Raw genomic sequence first — 11,208 nt, forward strand, 5'->3', positions numbered from 1 at the left:
TTATAATAGCAGAGTTTGGGGTGAGAGATTTCTAAGGTTCAGGACCCATGATTGACTGACATTTGTCTAGGGGTGTCCTGATGAAAGGGGATGGGCTTGTGCTGGCTAAGAGATAACAGGCAATCCTATCTACAGTGGTTGGAACCTTAGGTATTTCCTTTGGATGCTGATTGGCCCATTCCTGGATGGTGCCTGGGTGTTCCCACTTTGTGGTCTTTCCAGAGTCAAGTATTGCCTTAGGGTAAACTGAGACTCAGGCCTACTTTCTGGTTGGTCTCTATAGAGTCTATCTTGGCAGGTGTGGGAGCCCATGTGTGACTCAGTTTCCATCTGGAGTCAATTCTGATTCATAAGTAATTTGAATTCAAGCTTGCCCACTCTGCCTGCATCCTTGAGGGCTGTGAGAATGTTCTGATTAAGCCCACAGGAAAGAGAATTTTGCACATGCAGAAAGAACACTCTATCTAGTAGAAAGAATACTGCTGATGCCAAACCTGAGGCACATCCAGTTAGATATAGAAGCTGCTTGCCCCTAGCTGAATTCTTGTGAGAGATAATGCATCTGCTTGCACTTTCTCCTAAGGACATTCAGGGTGGAGGTTAGCTGGCAATACTGCTCTTTGTCCTGCCTTCTGCCTTTAAATCTGTATGTAATCAGGCTCTGAAATAACTCAGGTCTGGTTGGTATTCACCTTCAGTACTCCTGGTCTATCATGTGTTTTCTGTCTCAATTTCTCTCAATCTGCCATTTCTTAAACCTCAGGCTCCCTCCCAGTTATCCCCTGCTGATTCCTGTTGGAACCTGACAGGCAGGTGTATACCAAGCTGCCCTGGGCCCTACATGAACCTTGAAAAAAAAGTTGTAAAAGGAAATTAAATGACTCTATTGTGTGTAACCAAAAATAAATGGCAAACTGACCACTCTTTTAAAGTTTCTCTAGAGTAGAATTAATAATAGAAATCTGCTACACTAAAACCACAAGCAGCTGCCTGCCAGTACAAAAGGAACAGGCTGAAATATATTTAGCCTGCTTACAAATTTCTTAATCAATTATAAAAGAATCATTGCTGACAGAAGGAGCTGGAGTTGCCGAGTAGTGGCTAAAATAGTGAGGGATTGAAAGAGCAGAGATCTGAGGGTCCAAGGAGCAAGGAGAAGCCGGAGGGGGAGTGCTCGGGCAGGCGCAAGCAAGAAGATGTGCAAGGGTTCAAGCTCAGAACAGCTGAGGAGCCCACCCATGGCTCCCCTTCCCCTCCCGGGGACCAGGCCCAGCAAGCCATCCTTCCCCTCCTACAAGGGCAGAAATTGAATAAATTGAACTAGGGCACTAAACCAAATAGTTGACAGTGTCATTTTATGTTGGATGATTAATTATTGTTTTTCTTCCTGTTATCTGTTGATGCCTGACTTGATGGCTTCATTTTGGGAAAAGTTGTGATTGGCTAGTAGGGCATTTTCTGAAATGTGTATCTATGTAACATCACTTAAGTGTGCTTAATAAATCTTTAAGGGTGTTAGATAAATAAGACTACAATTCAGAATCTTTTGCTCCATCTGTGTAATTAATGAGGATTACACATTGAAGTTTTTGTCATGACCCCTTTGCCAAATCAATAGGATATGTTTGTTTTGGCAGGCTATTGAGCAAAGGCTAGTAGTGTGTGTGTGTGTGTGTGTGTGTGTGTGTGTGTGTGTGTGTGTGTGTGTGAAAATGATCGTAAACCTCAAGAAAAATCTCAGCAGCCAATAATAGTGAATCCTTTTTTCATTTGGGTCTTACTGCTTTGTAAACAGGTCAGGAGAACACTGTCCTGCTCTAAGTTTCTCCCCACACCAGACATGCTTTGAGTTGTATTCTCCATGCTGTTGGGCTGTGTAGTCTTGTGACTCCCCAGTAGAACATGACCTTCCAATTAAGTGTCATGGTACAGATAAGTCACTGTGTTTATGATGTTTTTAGGGGTGTGCAATGTGCATTTCAGAATGACAAATGCTGACAAAGTTGCGAGCCCATTTTAAAGGAGTAGGAAAAAAAACTGCAGTTTCCAACATGAACCTGAACTGCTTCACTTAAAGTTATATAAAGTGACAGGGTTTAATGAAGTGTGCATAGAAATCATCTGGGGTTTTCTTCTTTGTTTATATGTAAATGTTTATAAGTATATGGACCTATTTATAAGTGGATATGTCTATATATCACACACATACAACCCCCATATTGTTGGGTCTTGAAATTTTGAAGATGTGCTAAATCAAACAAGCATAGTAAATCTAGCTGTGGACCAACCACAGCCGTGCTTTTGATGCTTCTGGCTCTGAGGGGCTTTTCCAACCTAAAAGAAAGCCACGTCCTTCATTCTCCACTCTCATGTGGCCATTCAACATCTTATACATCCCCGATACACTGTGTATTTTGATCCAAAGTTACTGCAGTAGGGTTAGGAGAATTTTGCCCATGACTTTTGGAACAGTATTCCATTATCAGTTAAGATAAAGAATTCCATTGCCTAGATAACCAACCTTTTCTTTCTAAGAAGTCAGTTTCAAAAGTTAACAGAAACAATGAAATTACAGTGACAGTGTAACAACAATAATTTTTATTCATTTGTGTACTATATGATTTTTTTTAAAATGTCCCCTTTAAATATATAAAGGAAGTTTGATTCCTGAAGGGACAAAGGATGAGAGTTAATGTCCTGTAGATACACACAGAGATTAGACCACTAGGAGCAGCCTAATGTCTGGCGTGTGTCCTTTTGTTCATCCACTTGTGTGCTCTTAGTACTCCTCAGACAGGTCTAGAAAGGAAAGGTGTTTTGAGAAGTAAATGGCTATTTGGAGGACAAACACTCAGTCTTCCGCAAACATTGTAGGTTAGTTTTAAGGACAACGTTGCCTCACACCCCTGCTTTCACTGAAAAGTCTTTTTTCCTTAGCTGTCTTGACTGGATTCTTCTCCAAAAGCAACGGAAAATAACTTTGTTCTCATTTGCTGCTATTTCTTGTCCTACTTCAAGAATATAATTACATAGAAATGGTGCATCTTAAAAAAACGAATCATTGCTTTGGGGTAAAGATGTTATGGTGAGAAAATTAATAGAAAAAATGTTTAACTGCTTGTGGGCTTCTAAAGGAAGCAGGTAACTTGTGATCTCAATGAGATTTCTTCTTAGGAAAACATTTCAATTTGGTTTTGGAAAGTATGTTAAGTTGTGGTTGTGAGATAATCTTTTATTGTAAAAAATTTTGTATTAGTGGTATAAAGGGATAAAAATAAGATAAGAAGGAAATGTTAAAGGGAAACCTTATGGAAGAAATAAAAGGATAACATCAGGAAAGGTATGGAAGGACAACGATGGGGTTGAAAACAACAGAAAACACCAAGGTAGAAAAACAGAACAGAAAAAGAACAGAGTAAGACCAACCAGCAGAGAGAAAAATAAAATGAAGAATTAAGCTTTGGACCTCAGATAAAGTTCCTGTGTGTGTCTGTGTGTCTGTCCAGTAGGTTGTCTACTCGACATCTCCTCTCCAGTATCTCTGCCTTGCTGGGGGCTCGGCCCCTTGGCAATAGTCCACTAGTTTTGGTGGCACATTCTTTTCATCACAGTGCTCAGGAGGCAGAGGCAGGGGGATCTCTGTGAGTTCAAGCCCAGCTCGGTGTACAGTGTGAGTTCCAGGACATTCAAAGCTACATAGTGAAACCCTGTGTAAATTTTGTTTTGTTTTACTCAAACAAGAGTTATCAGAACCAACATGATTTTGATATTTCAGAGCACCCATCCCTGAAGTCTGGGCAAATAATATGACAATCCCAAATGGGTGCTTGACACTGGAGATCGTACCAAACCTTCATATACTGTTTTCTCACATATACACATATTGATCTTATAATTTAATCTACATGCAGAGTTTAATAAAACAAAAATGGAACAATGTGTAATAACAGCTATTTAAGTCAGAATCCTTTATTTTATGAAGTTATAAAGTTCAATTTACTATTTTCAGACTTAGGCATGGCAAAGGGGAACTACTCTATTTTCTCACAGAGAAAGATGATCATTGCAAAGACTGCTTTTAATTTCATTTAATTTTTAAATTTAATTTTTAATTTAGTTTTTAAATTTAATTTTTAAATTAATTTAATCACCCGTGTGAGTGCGGGTTCCAGTGGAGGCCAAAAGCATTGCATTCCCTGGAGCTGTAGTTACAAACTGTTATGCGATTCCTGACTTGAATTCTGGGAACTGACTTGGGTCCTCTAGAAGAGAGATACATGTCCATTTGCTGAACCATATATACTTCCTAATATTCATTTTTATGAGCAGCACCAAAGGAACTGCAGTTCATATTCTAAGTCCTTTTATGTGTTGCTGTCAATAACACATAAATTCTAAAATAAATTCTAAAATTGTGATAAAATTGCATCCCTTTACAGTTTTTGTGTGGATGTCTGAGTGTTTATATCCCCTGGTGTTCAGCAAAGTTCTCCGCTGCATCGCTATAGAGAAGTAGTTTCCCCAGTCACTTCATTTCTCTCACCAGATAACGACCGTTTCCTGAGATGCTGCACTCTAGACTCTGCGAGCACACAGTTACATGACACATCCAGGAATGGGGATGATTGCTTAATATGCAGAATAGAGAATACGGTGAACCCTTGAAGAAATAATACAAAGTTATGTACATTTGTAAGATTCTTAAAAGAACCAGTAATTACTCTAATTCTTCAATCTTTTCACAACATCTGTGATGTTTAAGAAACAAAAGACAAACAAACAAAAGCACATAAGACCACCTCTTTTCCAACCTATGAAATCCTTTATTTAAATGTAATTTTTAAAAATTGAGTTGAACCGTTTTAAACCATCTTCTCATGTCTTTGTTTCTGGTTGATATTTTTATGTATCTAAAGTGTTAAAATGCCTTATTTCTTTAGTGTAGGCTAGTACAAAAGGCCCTGGCATCAGGGAGGCCTGGACTCAACCAGGACCACCGATATCTGTACAAACCAGGACAAGTTATGCAAGTCCTGCAGCCCTAAGAACTGCTGGTAAAACTGGAATTCTACCCACTTGACACCAATATTTTTAAATTTAAATAGATCATACAAACATAACAATTAGCATGGAATCATAAATGAAAGCTATCCTTACCTCTCTCTGTTTGGTTTTTGAGACAGGGTTTCACTGTTTAGTCCTGGCTATCCTGAAACTCACTCTGTAGACCAGGCTGGAGTCAAACTGACTCACAGAGATCTGCCTGTCTCTGCCACCTGAGTACTGAGGTTAAAGGGCATGTACCACCACTGCCTGGCTTATCACTACTTCTCTATGCCAACTTTCATATTCTACTTAAACCTACCCATAATGGTGAATAATTTCAAATGACAACATTATTTATATCAAAACCAAGAAGAAAGTCCCACCCAAACCTCACGTACTGGTCCCGCATTACACTGCACTCCTCTTGACCTGCTTAATTGAGAATATTCAAGAGAAATGTTTCTCTATCAGTTTTTTTCTTGTTTTCTGTAGGAATTTTGTGAAGGTAGAAACAGTCTGGGTTATTACAGTGGATTTGGAATAACAGTCTGGATTATAACAGTGGTCACACACAACTCAGCAAGAGATGACCCTATCCAGACAGGCAAAGAACTGCAGGTAATCTCCAAAGCAGACAAGTGGTCGATAAGAACTTGAAGAGATCATTAGAGAAATAAAAATAAAAACCATGAGACAACATTTATCACTATTAGGGTGGCAAGCACCTTGAGAAGCAGAAGCAGGGAGATTTCTATGAGTTCAAGGATAGCATGTTCCACACAGCAAATTCAAGGGCAGCCAAGTCAACATAATGAGACCCTGTCTGTGCTGGATAGTTTCATGTTAACTTGACAGAAACTAGGCGTCCACAGGAAGGAACCTCAATTAAGAAAATGTGTCCATAAGACTTGCTTGTAGGCAAGCCTGTAAAGTATTTTCTTAATTAATTATTGAAGGAGCGGTACCAATCTATTGTGGATGGCGCCTTTCCTGGTCTGGTGGTCCTGGGTTATATAAGAAAGCAGGCTGAGGAAGCCAGGAAGAGCTAGTTAGCAAGCTGCGCCTCTCCATAGCATCTACATCAGCTTCTGCCCTGTTTGAGCTTCTGTCCTGACTCCTTTTGGTGATGAACAGATATGGGAGTGTAAGCCAAATCAATCCTCTGCTCTGCAACTAACTTTTTGGTCATGGTGTTTCATCACAGCAATAGAAACCCTAACTAAGAAAATTGGTACGGGGGTGGGAGGTGTGCTGCTACATGTCTGACCATGTTTCTCTGAGGATTGTGGAAGGTCTTAGCAACTTTGTGCAAGAAAAGCCACTGAATGTTCAATGCTGGGTGAGCTGACCTGTAGAAGCTTGGAAGATAATGTAGAGGGCAATTCAGATGATGAAGACCTGGCTTGTGAAGTTTCAGAGGGAAGTATAAATACTCTACCATGGATAATTTTATTTTGGATTAAGAATCTGTGATTCTGTGTCATTGGGAGTAAAGAATTAGATGTGCTTAATAATATATCACAACTACTAAAGGGAAACCTTTGCTTTGCTGGGATACTTGATGCTGGCCAGTTGAATCTGAGAAATTAGTAGTGATTAAGAAGAGACCAGCATCACTGAAGTGAAAACTTCTGGAAAGTGTTTCCTGAGATCATACAGAAGCTGTGTTCCAGAGGCATCCGAGGTTGTACACACATGTGCACACACACACCAAATAATTAATTAATTTTAAAATGGTATATAGCTACTAAAAATCTTGCATCAAAGTAGTACCCATCCCAAGAGGAGAGTTTAGCAAAATTCTCAACACACTTTCCCACAGACCAGGCTTTATCTTCCCTACCGTTTTGTATGGCCAAACACTAGCTTTTACTCGATTAAATGATTCTGAAACCAACAATTCAGAGTCTCAAAAGATGATGTGGCAAAGATCCGTTAACCCTTACAGAAAAATCTGCCAGTCCCTGTGAGGAAGGAAGTAAAACAAAATCATAAATTTGAAGTATTCTGACAACAAATTATGTATTCCCTTAATTCAACATAATCTCATTATCAAAGTATACATTACCAAAGTCTATCCAATCTAAAAATATATTCTGCAAGAAAATTAGTTAATGATGGGTTGAGAAAACGCACCAGTATTTCATATTTTAAATTAGTGCTATTCCCTGCCTATGAAGGAGGCACATAAAGTAGTAATTTAATAATAGCCTCGGGAAATTAAGACAAGATAAAGCTACTTAAACTTACTCAGCATGATAAAAAAAGCAAATAAAGAAAATTTCTTCCATGTATTCTCCTATTCCCCAACCAAAGTAGCATTTTTTATCTGTGAAGTAGTATAAAACTTCAAAATAAAATGCACTCTGCTGTTAAGAAGGAACTGCAGATGGAATTAAATCATTTGTAGTGATAAATGGAAATACATTCCATTGGTAAAACAATTCTGTATTTATTTAAAGCAATACAACGTTCATAGTGTTTGACATAATGCAATATATGATGATTTTAAGGAAATAACAGTTTAGTTAAACAAGGGCATTATACACTAAACAAATCCTAAACAGTCTTACAAAGAAATTTTTACACACTACATCATTTATTTTTGATATAGACCATAAATCCAAGCATCTAGCACCACCACTACCCCATTTGTCACCCACTAATATACACACAGATACAGATTTGGACACTCTAGTCCTTGGCAGCTGTCTTGTCTGAGGCAGTCATTGGTTCCTATCAAGTATCCTTCCTGTATTTTAGGATTTGTTTTCTTCAAGGAAGCAGAGGGCAGTTCTTAAATACAGAGCATGTCATCTGCTTAGTCTCCCAATTCTATTCCCTTCCATCTTAAAAACAAAATCTGAAGGCCTTTTCTCCTTCTTTATGATTTCCAATGTGGAAACCAACATAGAAGTTAAAGTTCCCATGGGAACATAAATGTGACCATCAGAGTGATGTTTAAGCTATATATAGCACATACAGCTTTAACCTCGAACTGCTGATATTCTGGGCTAGTTCATTCTTTGCTAAATCTCGGTGAGCGTTGCTTGGGGATTTCTTATGAGATTGAAAAAAAAACATGTATAATGATTAAAAAAAAAAGAAAGGCAAAGTGGGTACATCTTGGCAGGCCCTACCGAGGTTGGCCACAAATCAAACACGCTATGAGCAACAGAGTTAGTGCAAGAGTTTTATGGGGGGAGGGAGAGAAAGAGTGAAAAGGCCATGTCAGAGTGGGGAGATGAGAGAGATAGGCAGGCAGACAGACAGAAAGACAGGAAGAAACAAGTTGAAGAAGAGAAGCAAAAGAGGAGCAAGAGGAACGAGAACCGAAGCGGCAAGAGAGTGAATTACGCCTGGTGGGCACTTTAAAGGGGGCACGTGTTGCATATCTGACAGTGGAAAGGAGCCTTATGACAGCTGATGATGTAACTGCTACCAAGGCCGAAACTAACACCATGTACCACTAACAGGATACTTAAAATTATCTGGAGTGGTTCACTACTTGCATGGCGATGCTCAGGAAGAAGTGCTGGGTCATGCAGTGAGACAATGTGTCTGGAACTCAGAGTGCAAGGGAAGTGGGGTATTGATAATCCTATAAAATTAAAGTGGGAAAGCTGGGTGTAGTGGCGTTTAATCTCACATCTTCACTTGGGAGGCAGAGGAAGCAAATCTTGGTCAGTTTAGGTTAGCCTGGTCTAAAGAGTGAATTTGGGGCCACTAAAGGCTACATAAAGAGAAAAATCCTGGCTCAATAAAGTAAAATAAATAAAATCATGTTAAAATGTGAAGTAAACCAAATAAGGGTTTTCATCAGAAACCTGAAAATGGTTGACTTTCAAATCAGCAAGGGAGATTTCATTAACTCCAGCAAGAAGGGAAGTTTAATTGGAAGGCAAGAGATATGCATAGTCAGGTCCAGCTCTGGCCTCAACCTTTAGTGTTTCTTCCGTACAGTCTCTGGCATAAGGTCAAGGGATTAGGAAGGGATGATGACCTTTTATTTTTATAGGGATGGGCATTTTTCTTGGCTGTACACCATGATCCTGCTAGGAGCCCTTAGGGGACAGATGTGGTCATTGGAGCCCAGGGCACAACTTAATAACTCATGCATCACTGCACGATGAATGGGTCAAAACAGAAATCCAAAGAGAGAGAGAGTGAGACCCTTGAGTAAATGAAAATGAAAACACAATACTACATAAACCCTGGCACACAGTAGAATCAGTTCTGTGAAGATATTCACAGCTCTAATTGCCTACCTTTAAAACACGTAAGAGCACAAACAATGGACTTTAGTTCACAGTTCCAAAATTAGGACAAATACAAATACATCAAACACAAGCCCACTAGAAATAAATTGCTTCAGCACACAGTTCAAAAATTAGGAGAAAAACAAACAAATCAAACACAAACTCACTAAATCCACTAGAAGATAAGTAGCAATAAGCAAAACTGAAATATAGAAAATTTCTTTGATAAAATCAACCACGCCTTCATGATCAAATTTCTACAGACAATAGGACTAGAAAGACTATTTCTTTATAAATAAAATCTAGACTCTTCAGGTTTGATTTTTGGGTTTTTAAGGGGGGGTTGTTTTGTTTATATAATTTCTCTTTGTATAGCCCTGGCCATCCTGGAACTTGCTCTGTGGACCAGGCTGACCTCAAACTCACAGAGACCCACCTTCTCCCTCTGAAGTGCTGGTATTAAAGGTGTGTGTGTAGACCTATACAGAGCCATATCTCAATTAACCAACTTAAGAACTCAGGAACTTATGAACTCACTAACTCACAAACAAATGAATGAACTAACAAAGAACGAACTCACGAACAAATGAACAAGGGAATGAACAGTAGGTCCCAATTGAACCGATGAAATCTAAAGACAGTGTTTTGGCCACTTCTGACAAATCTGTCCTTAAGAGTTTTTCAAGAGGAAATGAGATGGTTCCCAGCAGACCGGGCATGCTAGCTGCCTTCTTTTTTTGTCAAATGTCATTGGTCAATTTTTTAAAAAAAAGACAGCCTTGAAATGATTCAGAGGTGTCTGTTAACCAGTGGCATAGTGCTCCTGCTTCCACTTGACTCCCTCCTGTCATTTTGGGTGAAAAGGCCATGGTAAAACCAAAGAAAACTGGATAGGCGCTCAGCCATAGTTATGTCTGGAGGAAGCCGTGGGAACAGGAAGGGTCCTCTTTACTATACATGGTGTAACCCTGGAAGATGATTTGTTATGACAGGGAAAGCCAACGAGGATAGAGAAAGACAGAAGTGTAGAGGAAGAGCTATAAGTATTACGGAGTAGAGTGAGGTCAAGGCTGGAAAGACATCTCAACACTTCAAAGCACTTGATGTTCTCCCAGACGATCTGCGTTTGGTGTCCAGGACCCAGACAGAGGCTAACAGCCACCTGCACTCCAGTTCCAGAGTAGGCAATGCCATCTTCTAGACTCTGAACACACCTGCGCACACCTGCAGACCAGCAGGCAGAACAATCATAGACATAAAATAAGAAAATAAAATTGAGAGGGAGAAACAGCGAGCACACACAGATGCGGTACAGGTCCAAGTTTCAACTAAGTTACAAAAAGAATTCCTTAGGCAGAAAACCCAGGGTTTCTCTTTACTCAACTAGAGCCACAAAATCTCAGAGTCATGCAGCCAATCTGAGTTACCTGCAACCAGATACCACAGAAATGCTCTCATTTACATAGAGAGAATTTTTTTGATGGGAAATGCTAAGCAAAGTTGCTCACCATAACCTTAAGGGGACTCATTTCAAATGGTAACCCAGAGAACATAGACCAGTAAACTTGAAAACAAGTTTATTTTCTCAAAGTGTATCTCTTCCAGCCTTAAATAGCAGTGATCTATAGTATGATTTAGCTTGCAGTTCTGTTCTACAAATAGCATTGGTTTTAGAGACATGGAAGTGATAGAATATTCTAAATAAGAAAGATGTGGAGTCCCGAGTATTGATGTAATATAACAGCAGAGTTTATGGATACAGTTGCACTTCTATACAAAATATATGTAGATTTCTAATCTGCTTTTTAAAAACAATAGTATAAGGTCAGCTACTTTGGCTTTCAAAAGAACATATGTAAAATGTAATCTTACTTTCTTATTTGTTTTGTTTACCAAACAAATG

Source organism: Arvicola amphibius, chromosome 2 (genome assembly GCF_903992535.2).
Source record: "Arvicola amphibius chromosome 2, mArvAmp1.2, whole genome shotgun sequence".
In the NCBI taxonomy this organism is placed as follows: Eukaryota; Metazoa; Chordata; class Mammalia; order Rodentia; family Cricetidae; genus Arvicola; species Arvicola amphibius.